This window comes from Alosa alosa, chromosome 9, assembly GCF_017589495.1.
Source record: "Alosa alosa isolate M-15738 ecotype Scorff River chromosome 9, AALO_Geno_1.1, whole genome shotgun sequence".
Classification (NCBI taxonomy): domain Eukaryota; kingdom Metazoa; phylum Chordata; class Actinopteri; order Clupeiformes; family Clupeidae; genus Alosa; species Alosa alosa.
The window spans coordinates 22923605-22936760 of NC_063197.1; the positions used below are offsets into that span (position 1 = coordinate 22923605).

At 46.5% G+C, this 13156-nt stretch overlaps 1 non-coding gene across 1 annotated transcript; it reads left to right on the forward strand.

Moving 5' to 3' along the window:
* Positions 1–460: 460 nt before the first annotated feature.
* On the forward strand, positions 461–534 carry trnat-agu. The gene has a single exon. It is a non-coding gene; the product is annotated as a tRNA-Thr (tRNA).
* Positions 535–13156: the final 12622 nt, after the last annotated feature.

Sequence of the window (13156 nt, forward strand, 5' to 3'; positions counted from 1 at the left end):
GCTAGAGAAAAGAACAGATAGAGATCTCCACAGAAGGCTTACAGTAGGCTTATCTGGGCTCTGGTAGACTGTTTACAGGGTGACGCTATTTAGAGGGAAATGACGTAACAGCTGGGGTCGTCATTTGCTTCGGCCTCCAGACCATACTAAACAAATGTTCCCTCAGAGCACTTGGTCTAGTCGTGGTTACACCTTCAGATCAACTGAGATCAACTACATTAAATCCAACAGAGATTCCAGATGGCATGAATGGCTGATCATTTATTTGTTTTGCATTATTTAATTGACGCTTGATTTTTTTCATTTTCATGTGTGTTGTTTTAAATGTGTTAACTGTGTCACACTTCTTTAACAGATACACAGAAACCAGTATCCGGGGTGGGTGTGTGTAAAGCAAATATCTTTGCTGTTGACTGACTGTAACCTGATAAGAGTTGCTCCTATCACTGGGTTCCCACATGGCGCTGTGGCTTAGTTGGTTAAAGCGCCTGTCTAGTAAACAGGAGATCCTGGGTTCGAATCCCAGCAGTGCCTATTGCCATGGAGAGCATTTATTATAAAAACGCTGTATGGTCTAAACACAGCTACCGTAAGTAAAAAAGTAACTGAGAAAAAAAATAGTCTGACCTAAACTTGGGTTGATTCTTCACAATTAAGAGGGTGAGATGTAACTCCTGGTGAAATGGTATTAAGTTACAAGTCTGCCCACTCTAAAAGGCCATGACGAGTTAAACCAACCAGGCTGAGGCAACACAAATGCCCCTGTGTAGTGTAGTGAATGTACATGCTCTGTATACAGTATATCAACATGGTGGGTAATGACTCACGTACACACACTTCCCATTCTTTGTGCTGAAGAAATCAATGGGATCACAGAGCTGACCTCTTCGTGGGCGTTACGTATCGCCACCTGTGGCATTCCGAGCCACCATTAGCACATGAAATCCCCAAAGTTGTGGCTGGCGAGAGACAACAAAGAGATTATCAGAATGGGAAACTCCACTCTGAGTCACAGTCAGTCTTGCAAATCAGCACGTTGGCACCAGAGCGAAGGGGGTGGGGTGGGCCGAGGGGCTGAATACCCACCATATGCCCTGCATTGCCCTGGCACTCTCCCACCAGCTCCGGCCCCGTGACAGTGCCAGCTCTCCGTCGCGTTTCCCACACTCCCGAGCGCCACCCTCACCCACCACCCCACCCTCCCACCCGCCCCTCGCTCCCCCACTGCCACCCCGCTGCTCGGGGGCGGCCCGGAGCGTTGAGTGGGCATTCCCACAGGTCGTCAGCGGTGGCGGCCAGGCGTCTCCCACCAGTGCTGCTGCCGCTCTCTCTCTCTCTCCAGCGTCCTGGCCTGGCGTAATCCCTCCTGGCACCTGGAGCTTGGCCCGCTCCACAGCACTGACTGCTGAACAAAGACAGCCAGGAGGAGGAGGGGGGGGGGGGGGGGGGGGGTGAGGGGGGTTGGCGGGCCGGAGACATGGGGCCGGACGGCTGCCCGAGAGAGAGAGGGGTCTCCATCTCCTGCCACAAAGGAGGCAGCGAGAGGCAGGCATGAGAAAAAAACACTTGTCCCGGGCCATCGTGCCGGCCTCGCGTTGGGAGAAACCCCAGTGAGAGATGCGAAGGGCTCGTTAAATTGGTGACAATGCACGCACGCACGCACGCACGCACACACACACGCACACACACACACACACACACACACACACACACACACACACACACACACACACACACACACACACACACACACACACAATGATCTATAATGAGAAAGAGAAATCAGGAGTCGCTTGTTATTATATTATATAACTATGAAGTCTTGTTAGTACAGTGCACATGAGGCAATTGCAACATCAGATAGTATATTTTTGTGCCTTTGCTTGCGGTCTTATACCCTAACCCACCCAGTGTGGTTTGCTCACTTGTGAATATACAGTATAGTAATTATTTACAACTATCTAAAGACATCCTGTGTACTTGGGAGTCTATGCTCCATCAGACAAGTGAGAGGAAACAATTTACCAAATGGGAGTTCCTGTTAGGTCACTCAGTAAATAATATTTATCTGACCATGTTTACACTCTTATCAATGATAGACATTTCTCTACAACACATACACATGAACTCACTTAATGTGTTCAGGAAGCCCACATTATCACGAATACATGTTCCAACAAAGCCTAAATCGTCCCCTCAGTCGTCATCTAATCCTGCGCCTACAAGCAAAGATCTCGGTCTATCAACAAGGACATAATGAGGCTTGGGAAGATCTGCGCAGGATCTCCACCACATCCTCTATATTACACGTCTTAAGTGCCAGTGAGGTACTGGCATCCATTTGTCCATTTGTCTGTGGTCATCTGGAAAAGACCTTGGTCAGGATGTCAATATGTCCTGAGGAGGTAGAGCTGGGGCGTGTGTGTGTGTGTGTGTGTGTGTGTGTGTGTGTGTGTGTGTGTGTTTGTGTATGTGTGTGGTGGGAGCAACCCAGCAGCACGGCAGAGGTGCACAGAGTGTGGGCACGGGACATGGGAGTGGAAGGGTCGAGGAGCGGAGAGGAGAGGTGCTCGCCGGCCTTATCAGCAGCCTTAGGAGACGCACGCCTTTGTTGTGCGCTCTGATCTATGGCTCCCCTTTATGGCACACTTCAGATCTCTATCACTGTGGGAAAGAGAGAGCATCGAGAGAGGGAGGGAGGGAGTGTTTGAGCGAGCAAGTGGGAGGTAGGGAAAAAACAAGGGAGGGAGAGAGAGAGGGAGGGGAGAGAGGCCACGCGCAAGTGCATCAGAGGGGCGAGGCTCACTTTGATGGATCTCTCACGCTACGAGGGTGAATGCTGCAGCACCTGATAATGACCATAAACACCAACATAGCCCAGTGGCAGGCAGGCAGGCTGGCTGGCTGATAAGGGTGAACTTTGACACCCCAATCCCCACCCCCTCACCCCCGCAATTATGCCGGGCCGCGAATCAAAGCAACGCTCATAAAAAGCACAGATGCATGGCTTCTGCCTGGCACAGGAGTTATTAGGGTCAATGCGGTAGCAGAGAAACGTAGAGCAATACAATATGTATGCCACATGTTGCTAAAGTGTATACAAAACCTGATGAATGAACTGAGACTCTTCTTACTGTGTTTATTGTTTATTCACAACTGAGGTATGACTGTCAAAATGATCGCGTGATTGCCACGCCCCAACCTCCCAACACACACACACACACACACACACACACACACACACACACACACACACACACACACACACACACAGACAGACAATCACACACACACGCATCCCTCCTCCCCCAACCCTCTAGGATTGAAACTATGCAGTTCACCTATGGTGACCCACCACTTGAAAACAGGTTTAATGAATACACAGGTCTGGATGCGGGTCAGGGGAGCGCGAGGCGCGGAGGCTGTTCACTCTCTGTGCCTGAGGCGCAGCTACTCACTCAGCTGCTCAGCTGCCTACCAGCGGGCAGTGGACCACAGCAGCAGGGAGCTCAGGACACGTGCTCTCCAGTTAAATGCTCCTGTCTCTCTCTCTGGAGAGAGTGGCCCTCCAGCCAAACACGCCCGAAAGCATAACCTTGGAGTCACTGCTCAGTCAAAACACTGGAGTAAAAAAAAAAAAGAAACTTCTGAAATGTCTGACAAAATGCAGAGTCTTACTAAACAAGAAGTGGTATAAAAAAACAAAGCTTTATACCCTCACTAATGACTTCATGACTTCATGAATTTTCTCAGGAAAAAAGAAGCTGGCCTCATGAAAACATCCTGTCTGGACGCACTGAATAAGATGGCAGACTGATTGTGTGCTTAAAACGCCGATATCTTTGGCCGAATATTAACAACACAGGGAGCACCGCATTATGTCCTGCCAGTGCTAGAGAGCGTAATCGATCAGACTCCGAGGCGAATGGGGGTCCTGTCACAGGGTGGTAGTAAAATGAAATAATGAGTTGCCAGTGAGCGGGAGCACCATGGCTACCGGTGTGTTTTTCATGTGTCTGGTCATTAGTTGGCCCGGCGACTGACGTCAGAGGAACACACCCCACATGATTTCACCTGATTCAGCGCACATGATGTGTGAGGCGCGTGAGAGATGAGAAATCATCATTGTGTGCAGTCCCCTGTCTCCACTCTCTCACACACACACACACACACACACCTCTAACCAGACATAGGTTATAGGTCCTATTGTGACAAGAACACACTCATACACAACTCATATCCACCCGCCCGCACACACACACACACATACACACACACAAACACCTCTAACCAGACATAGGCCATAGGTCCTATTGTCACAAGAAACACACTCATACACACGCACACACACACACACACACACACACACACACACACACACACACACACACACACACACATGTATGCATGAGTACAGGTCAGTCACACATCAACCTAATCGTGAGATCGGCAGGGTGCTGAGGTCATTAGGCCTACCTATTAGCTGAGTCACAGATGAGTTCATGATGAACTGCAGGGGAGTTTGTCTGTATGTGTCTGTGTCTGTCTGTGTGTGTGTGTGCGTGTGTAAGTGTGTGTGTGTGCGTACGTGTGCGCAGGGGACTGTTGGGTGTCACTAAATCAGCCGGCGCTCTCATCCCAGCAGCAGCACACATTCAATCAGAGTGCTAATGACTCACCGGGGTCAGGCATGCAGTAAACCAGAGTACCGTCTGGAGTCTGGCCACCAGGACTGGCTCCAGTGATGTCACCTCAGCCGCGGATGGCTGGCGAGCACAAACACACACACACACACACACACACACACACACACACACACACACACACACACACACACACACATACACACACACACACAATAATGTACACAGTTAGACACCTGATTGTGTGCACTGAAGTATACGCACGTATGCACATACCCATAACAGCATGTCCACACCAACATACACGTATGCATGCTTACCAATAAGCATGTACACATTATGCACAAGCATGCACACACATTCACACACACACACACATCAAAGTCACATACACACACTTTACTCAGCGTGACCCTGCCTGATCCCCTAGACTTCTCACCTCGGCTCTGGGGGGTCGCCGGTGGGGGCCTCTCGTTAAGGTGAAGACAGATGGTTAGAAACATAGCAGCCCCGAGAGAAGCCAAGGGGTACCCCACACGTCTTGGCTGTCAGCATAGCCCCTGAAACAGCCCTACAGGGAGAGAAGCCACCCTCTCGATGGTGATCAAAGGCTAATTTACTGGGTGTTACAGACTGCACCATAAAAGGGGGATGTATATAAAAGCTTAGATTAATCACAACGAACTGTGGAAAAATATGACATTTTATTGGTGACGATATTTGAGGGCTAATAATAAAAAAATTCTAGCTTCCACGAATGACACATTTATAGCATGCAAATCCTCCGTCATTTTTATTTCTGTCAGCAGAAACTGAAGAGCAAGCTACATCTGCCATGCAGGTTTTGGGGTTCATTAATTTAACAGCTTACAAAGTCAGCAGATACTGCTAGGAATTGTTCGGCCTTGGTGTAACAACAAATCCCACAGTGGAGAAGTGGTAGGGCCAGCCCATTACTGGTCTGCATGACAATAATCAATGACCTCTGCCAGAAGCTGGCCTCTGTGGTGACTTGATCTGAATATGTGTGGAGAAAGAGACCACACCCTGCTCACACTCTCTCTATCTCTCTCTCTCTCTCTCTCTCTCCCTCCCTCTCTCTCTCATGGTCCATCCGAATCAAGAAGAGCCAAGCCTGCAGGATATCACATGTGTGACACAGGCAAGTGCAAGATCAGGATATTTACACAAATACACAACATGTAGTTTGTGCCTTCCTGTTTTAAAAGCCTTCAGGTTAGATGTCAGATAACAAGTGTGCCTGCATACATACACACCCTCTCTCTCTCTCTCTCTCTCTCTCTCTCTCTCTCTCTCTCTCTCTCTCTCTCTCTGTCTCTCTCTCTTTCTCTCTCAAACACACACACATGCACAAATATATGTTGTTGATTTAAATGCCAATAAAACCCATAATGATGCATTTTATTCAGTCAAAACATCTAGGTTTATTTCCAGTTTTACTGCAACCAACTCTAGTTAAGACCAAAGTGTGGCATTGGTACACTTGCCAGAGCACTTGCTTTTTTATATAACCGACTCAATCACACTCTCGGTGTTTGTAAACAACTGCAATCCAAACACTTGCGGGTGTAAAAAGTCTCGCCTGCTAACGCAAATTGCCTGTCGTACTCCAATAATGCAGAGGTGGACTCTGGTGGCATGTCGTAAATCCCCCTGGCTGAGTGGCACGAGGGGCCAGTCTGGGAAGGTGTTAACGTGTTTCACACCTTGGGGCTAAAGGCCCTGCTAAGAAATCGTTTCCCTTCTTTCAGCACACACTTCAGCCTCATCTACTACCGCCCTCGCTAGGGAACACTTCAGGCCTCACGCAGGACTGCTGGGTAAGAAAAGGAGGATGGTCGCTCGTTTGTCCAGCTCTGTGTGTTGTGTGTGTGTGTCTGTGTGTGAGAGAGAGAATGTGTATGTGAAAGAAAGAGAGAGAGGGAGAATGACCATTAACACATAAATGAGAAGCTAAGATGGCTATCACTGAAGTGCTTTCAAGGACACTTCTTCTTTCAATCTTTTTCTCTGGTCTTTTGTTGTAAGTGTTAATGTTGACTTGAGGCCAACACCATGGAAATAAGAAACTAAAATTCCAAAGGGTGGGGTGAACATCATCTGTGTTAAAAAAAACATTAAACAGACAATTAACAGTTACTGATACATCTAAGTCCAGACACAAAACATTGGCATGTTATTAATAAATAAATTAACTGGGGTGTTTGGACTTTTGGCAATGTTCCACAGTGTTCAACCAAATGACCTATCACTAAAAAAAATTAGTGTAACTTGTATGATTTAGTATTTCATATTTTGATTGATACACAAAAGACCAAAACATGCCATAGTAATAATGGTACCAACTTTAGAAAACATTGATTAAATGTTAACATCAATGCAACAGCTCTTTGTACTCCAACATTGTAAGCCAAATCCAGGCACATGAAGTTCTCACCAGACTTCATTCTGTTCCAAATGTATCTTTGCATGAAAATGCTACAGACTGTGCTATCCCAGTGTAAACAAGTCCACTACACAGAAAACTTGTGCTGTTCAGCAATCACAGAGCGGCTTAGCACTTGTGCTCAAACAAGCCTGGATGGGGCACAAGACACTTACGACAACTCAAACAAATTTCCCCACAAACAGTGTGCAAGGGAACTCAGTGCGGCGTCTTCATCAAAAACAAAGCCAGGTTGCGGTTTTATTGTCGCGGGCCGTGTTGGGAGAAAAGAATAACGTGTTGACGGACAGGATAGAGATGGCAAATAAGCGCAAACAGCTTGGCTTCTATCCCACATCTGTCCCTCAGATCATAGCCAGTGGGCCAGCAGATTTCGGGGATTGGGGCTACTCTCGAGTGAGCTGGAGCCGTGCTTAAGGCCCGGGCAGCACAAAGTGATAAAAGGCCGTAATTAGCTGGCTAGCAAACATCAAATCCCCCTGAGCAGTGAAACCAAGCCGCCAGGGCATCACAGGACCAGATTAGGTGTTTCAGCAGAGAACTGTATGGGTTTGTGTGTGTGTGTGTGTGTTCTGCACCCCACCTCACACACCCCCAACTTGTCCATTTCAGCTCTCACTACTAATCCGAAGAGCTAAGAAACCCCCCCAGCCGCTCACCCCCACCCTACACCATTCCACACAGTCCCGCCCCAAGCCTTGCAAAAGGAGCCGTGCTATTTTAGAGGTAGCTGCTTCTCCCTGACCTAAAATTTCATCTACTTGTGAGGGCCCTGCATTTGGATGCTAATGTCCGAGCTGGGCTGCAAAGCCTTTTTCAATCAGACCGCAGCACCATCTGACCTGGACACATGGCATGGTTCATCTGCCACATTTGCCCTTTGAGCAGAGGTATTTCCACATCATCTGCAATGTTACAGCACAATGACCACAACTTCAAAAACTCCACATACTGAGACTAAAATCATCTTAACCCGTTCCCCAAACTCACTACATCGTCTGTATCACAAATACAGAAGACCAGGAAATTAGCCGACTCTCTTACATACGTTTCTGCCTAACGAGATGCTAATATAAGAGTTTCTTAATTATACTATTAGGTTAATGATAGTTTACTGTGTTATCTTATACGCCACTTCCTAAAGTGTTTTGCCCTCCTTTAAAATGGGGCCATTGTCTCTCCCCAGGTTCGTACCAGGGTTATGGGTAACTGCTATACCTGCTTTACATTATAATCAGGGCCAGCCCTGGTGCCTTATCACCTCCTGGAGAGGACACTGATAGGCCTAATTTGAGAATACAAGCATATATGGTGACATAGGCAATTGGACGTAGACAGACAGGCATTACGCAGCTTTAAGAGGCCATTTGAGTCCATATCTATACAGTTAGTGTTTCAATTGAAATGTTTCAAATGTTTCAGACAGGGCTTCCCAGCTCTCCTCCCAGGGGATTTCCACTACCTGGCTTCAGTTTCTCTCTGCTTTTCATCTCTGATGGAAGCAATCAGGTTAGTATGGTGCCACTGATTAGGATGACTTAATCAAGAGTGGCCTTGATGAGTTTAGTAAGGTGTGGTTGAAAAGAAATAAACCGAGAACCTTAGTGGAGTCCAATCAGAGCATTGTTATTCCTTGAATTAGCAAAAATGGGTGGACTATAATCACCCCAAATAGATTTTTCACTGTAAAGAAATACAGTGTGGTTCTACTGTTACCTTAGGCTTTTTATGCAATACTAAATGTTCAAACTCTTCCAGTCCACTTCTGTAAACAACTATCGATTTTTGCCTCATACAATGGATGTGTTGGACAGAGAGCAGTTTACATACTCTTTGGTTTGGCTTAGCTTGACTTTTCACATTTATAAAGCAATGTACTCATTTGGAGTGTTCTGTAAAGTGCACAGTCATGGAACAGCCACTTCTGCACTGAGGGGAGCAAAATGACGTGAGATAAGGAGTGTGATTGAGGAGCACTCTTGTGCAGTGGAGGGCCTGTGATGAAATTGGCCATCTCCATTCGCCCCCTTCCACTGAACGTTCCTTGAGAGTTGAGAGCGTAGGACTCCTCTCTTTGAAACTGAAACTAAGAAAGCCAAGGGGGTTGTCAACAAAGGTCCTTTCACTGCCATGGACTATTGAAAAAAAAATATTCTCCTCTCCTGTCCCCCACCCCCCACCTAACCCCAATAAACTCACGCTGAAACATAACTGCGCCTCACTGCATTAGCATTGACACAAAAGCTAGCCAATGTTTGAGCCCTCAGCCCCACACACTTTTACAGTCTATCAGCTCGAATGCAGAAGGCCTATCGCTCTTCCTAAAGACCCCCCTCTTTACATGTCTATGGGTGGACTCATTAGCTAAGTAGAATCCCCTCTTTCACTCTGCACCTCTCCTCTTTGTGCCACAGGTCGCCTTTGTCCGCCTTAAATGGTCCCAAACAAGGCCCATTTTCTGGTTAATACATATTTACAGCCATGTAAGGGTTTTGTGGGGACCCTGTAGTTTTATTTTGCCGGCTGTCTTTCTGGGGACTGTAAAGTCATTAACGCGTTGTTTAGGGGGCAATTGTTTCTAAATTTTACTTTCGGGGCGATGAGTCGGCGGACAGGGGAGTGGGCAGATGGCTGGACAACACATGCCCTGGAATCCCGCGGAGGGTCAGCCTCTGCTGACCAGGAAGCCCTGCCAGGAGTTTATTGCTCTAAATTGAGCTATTTCTCTCTCTGTCTCTCAGAGTCGGTTGAGTGACACTAATGAATTGACGTCACATTTACATTTACATTCAGGCCTTTAGCGGAGGCCTTTATCCATATAACTGCTTACAGTGTAGCAAAGGGGGAACCCAAAGTGTAATCCAAATGAATGTGTACATTTTACAGTTAAGCACGGTCTTTCAAGAAATCGAACAGAAATTTAGAAATGTACATGAGCAGCACATGAACACCTGCAAAGTAGGTGAAGTACCACATAATCATTGACATGAAATCATCTGATGTCATTGTGGGTTTATTGTGGGTTTATATGTCTATTTCAATCCTGCCTTACACACAAACTCATTCCAACCACAATCACAAGTTTTCTTCTCTGCAACTGAAACCATTGTGAGCCCACAGTTAAATTGACTTGTTTTCTGTCACTGTTTCTCTTTCTCATACAGTAGAGGCCGGGGTGAGGGGTCAGCCGGCCAGCTCAGAGTGACTAAAGCCCACAGCTGTGTTAACGCATCAAAGGGGACGAGTGGCACACAAAAGGGAGGGAATCCCCTCACCGCCAAAAGACAAAAGACACGGACACAAGGCCCGCAAACACCATCCGATCATCCCCCCCCCCGCCACAATGACAAGCCTCTGTAACAAGGAGGATAAGGGAGTGAAAGGGGGGAGGTGAGGGGGGCTTGGAGCGAGATAAGCCTGGCCCTGCTCGGAGATTTGGGAACCACAAGCTGTTAATTCCACTCTGCTTAGCGCGCAATTAATTTCACTCTCAGGCAGAGGCGAGTCAGGGCCTTGAGCTATAATGAGCCCAGTGATTCTTAACCTCGGCTTGTGCAGTGAGGAGTGGGGAGAGTGAGGGGGGTGAGCACTGAACAGATGCCAGCGTACAAAAGGGCCGAGTGATGAAGAGGCCAATGATGAGAACAAGTGCTCTGCTGAAGGGAGATATCAAAGGGGACAACATCAGTCACCTGAACGGCAGTGGGTTACGAGAGTGGAGGTGGAGCAGTACAACTACGCTGCAGCGTCAGCAATGGCTGCTGAACAGAATGGTACATGCCAAATGGAACAAAGATTTCACTGGCCTTGTTTACTTTACAAGGAAATGCTTCATAGGAAATGGACATTTTCATATGTCTGTCATTGAATACGGTTAACGTCTTGGCCAACTTCTGATTCCCAAACAATTGTTATTTGTTGCGAATGATTTGTTGACATGCGTTGAAGAGTTCCCCGGGGACTAAATCCAGATTTTGGAAGTGACAAATTTCTTTCTCCAAACAACGGACAATATAGCTAACCAGGCTGAAAACGATGCCCCTGCTGCTTTTTATACCAGAGTCAATGTGCCAGCAGCTAAGTCCTCCGCAAGAGGCTTAGCCTGTAACAAAAGTATCCGAAGCCCTAAGAAAGCACTACAGTGTTGTGTTTTTTTTCTAAGCGGAGCCATTAGAGCACCTGCCGGTTTCTCACAAACAGCACAGGAACTCCACTTTTCCGGTGGGCTGCACAGGAGTTTCCGATTAGGTTCCTGGAGGCCTGCCATTCCCCCAGGCACCCTGCATCCTTTCCCCCTAATGGCCACCCCACAGGGCATCATGCCCCACGTCCACTGCCCTGCAGCCACGCTCTCAGGCAAACAGGATACGGCCCACCCCCCCATTACCTCACCCCGTGGCCAGGCTCCCAAAGAATCCCTCACAGCTACTGTAGACAACTTACTTCCCTTTACTAAAAGTATCTCATAGGGCTCCGTCTGAACCAGAAGCCATTTTCTTTTTATCAGACAGCTATTCAGTTATCAGTCACAGGGGTGTCTGGAACTAAAGTGAAAGATGACAAAATTTAGTTTTCACAAATAAACAAAACTGAAATGTTTTTGGGCTTTTATTCTGTGGTGATAGTCATGACAATCTGAGAACAGAACATACAGTAATACCAGGACCCATTGTAGTTACTATAATAGCATAGTTTGTTGAATTACTTTTAATAATTCAGTTTATGACACTAAAGAACCAAACTTGCTCTTGTGTACTCAAAACTACTTAAAATGTTAACCTAACAAACAGTTAAAGTAAATTGTCTGACACTTTAACACAACTACAATCAATTATAATAGCCATTTAAGCACAGAAAAGTGCAATGTTTCTTTCTAACACCACCAAGAAAAACACTATTACAGTAAAACCATTCAAACTGAGAAACAGTAAGGCAGGTGAAAGCAAAGTTCCTTGAAATCATTTTCCATCATTTTGAGAAGGTGCTAGTCAGCTTGCAAAAGGCTAGATAATGTAGCTATGACAACAGTAAAACACAATGTGCCTCTTCTATCTCCATGATCTTATCAGCAAACAGTCACCAAAATGTCAAGTTAGCTTGCTTGATACAAAGATAAAACCATTACTTAACTAAATGACATTCTTCCTGTCAACACAAGAAACCATGTTGGTTTTCTAAGTGATAAACATTCGACAGTTGTGATATGGTAGTTTCAGTTAGTTTACAATAAAGTTAACATGCTAAATATCATTGCTGGTGATGAAATTAAATCTAACATGGCTCAGGATTTAAAACACTACCCTAATTCAGAGGCTATGACTTTGAAGACCTACAGTCCAGTCGACGGTTATGAGTAATGCTCCAGAACAAATCAATTTGCCACTGTGGGTCAAAGATAAGATTGTGGGTTTGGAGCCTAGCGATGCATGTGACCCTGACACCATCCATCTCTGTCCTCGTGTCTCTAAGCACATCCACTAGCTTATATCTCTATCACACTCTCCAAACTGACCACAAAGGCGACAGATGCTGCCATCGGCACTCTCTTTCAAGCCCCTAAATGCCCAGCCACTGTGGTTCAACTCCCTGGAATCCAAGGCCCTTTCCCTCTGTCCAAGCCACTGACACAGCCCCATAACATAGAGCACATTGTGCCTTTTTGTCAGGATCTAAGAGAAATCAAAGATGTCAAAGACCTTAAGTATAATCCAGGGATGAGTGATGAGCGCAGTCAGACATCTTTCATGTGCCTTGTTTTGGAAGCTGCATAACCCTCTTCAGCTCTCATGCGTTTTTACCAAACGTTGATCTCTCACCAACTGAAAACACTGTAGCCTTTAGCCGTTGTGTAGATAGCTAGCTGTGTGATGATATGATAAGCTTCACATGTCAGGATGAAAGTGTTCTGGAGGGAAAAACATTTTTTGGTCGACCAAAGTGGAGGAGAAAATGTATGGTGGCAAAGGCACACGACTCACGTCTCATCGTTTTTGAAAACCACAACAGACAATCCAGACCATTCACATGTGCACTTGCACACGCATAC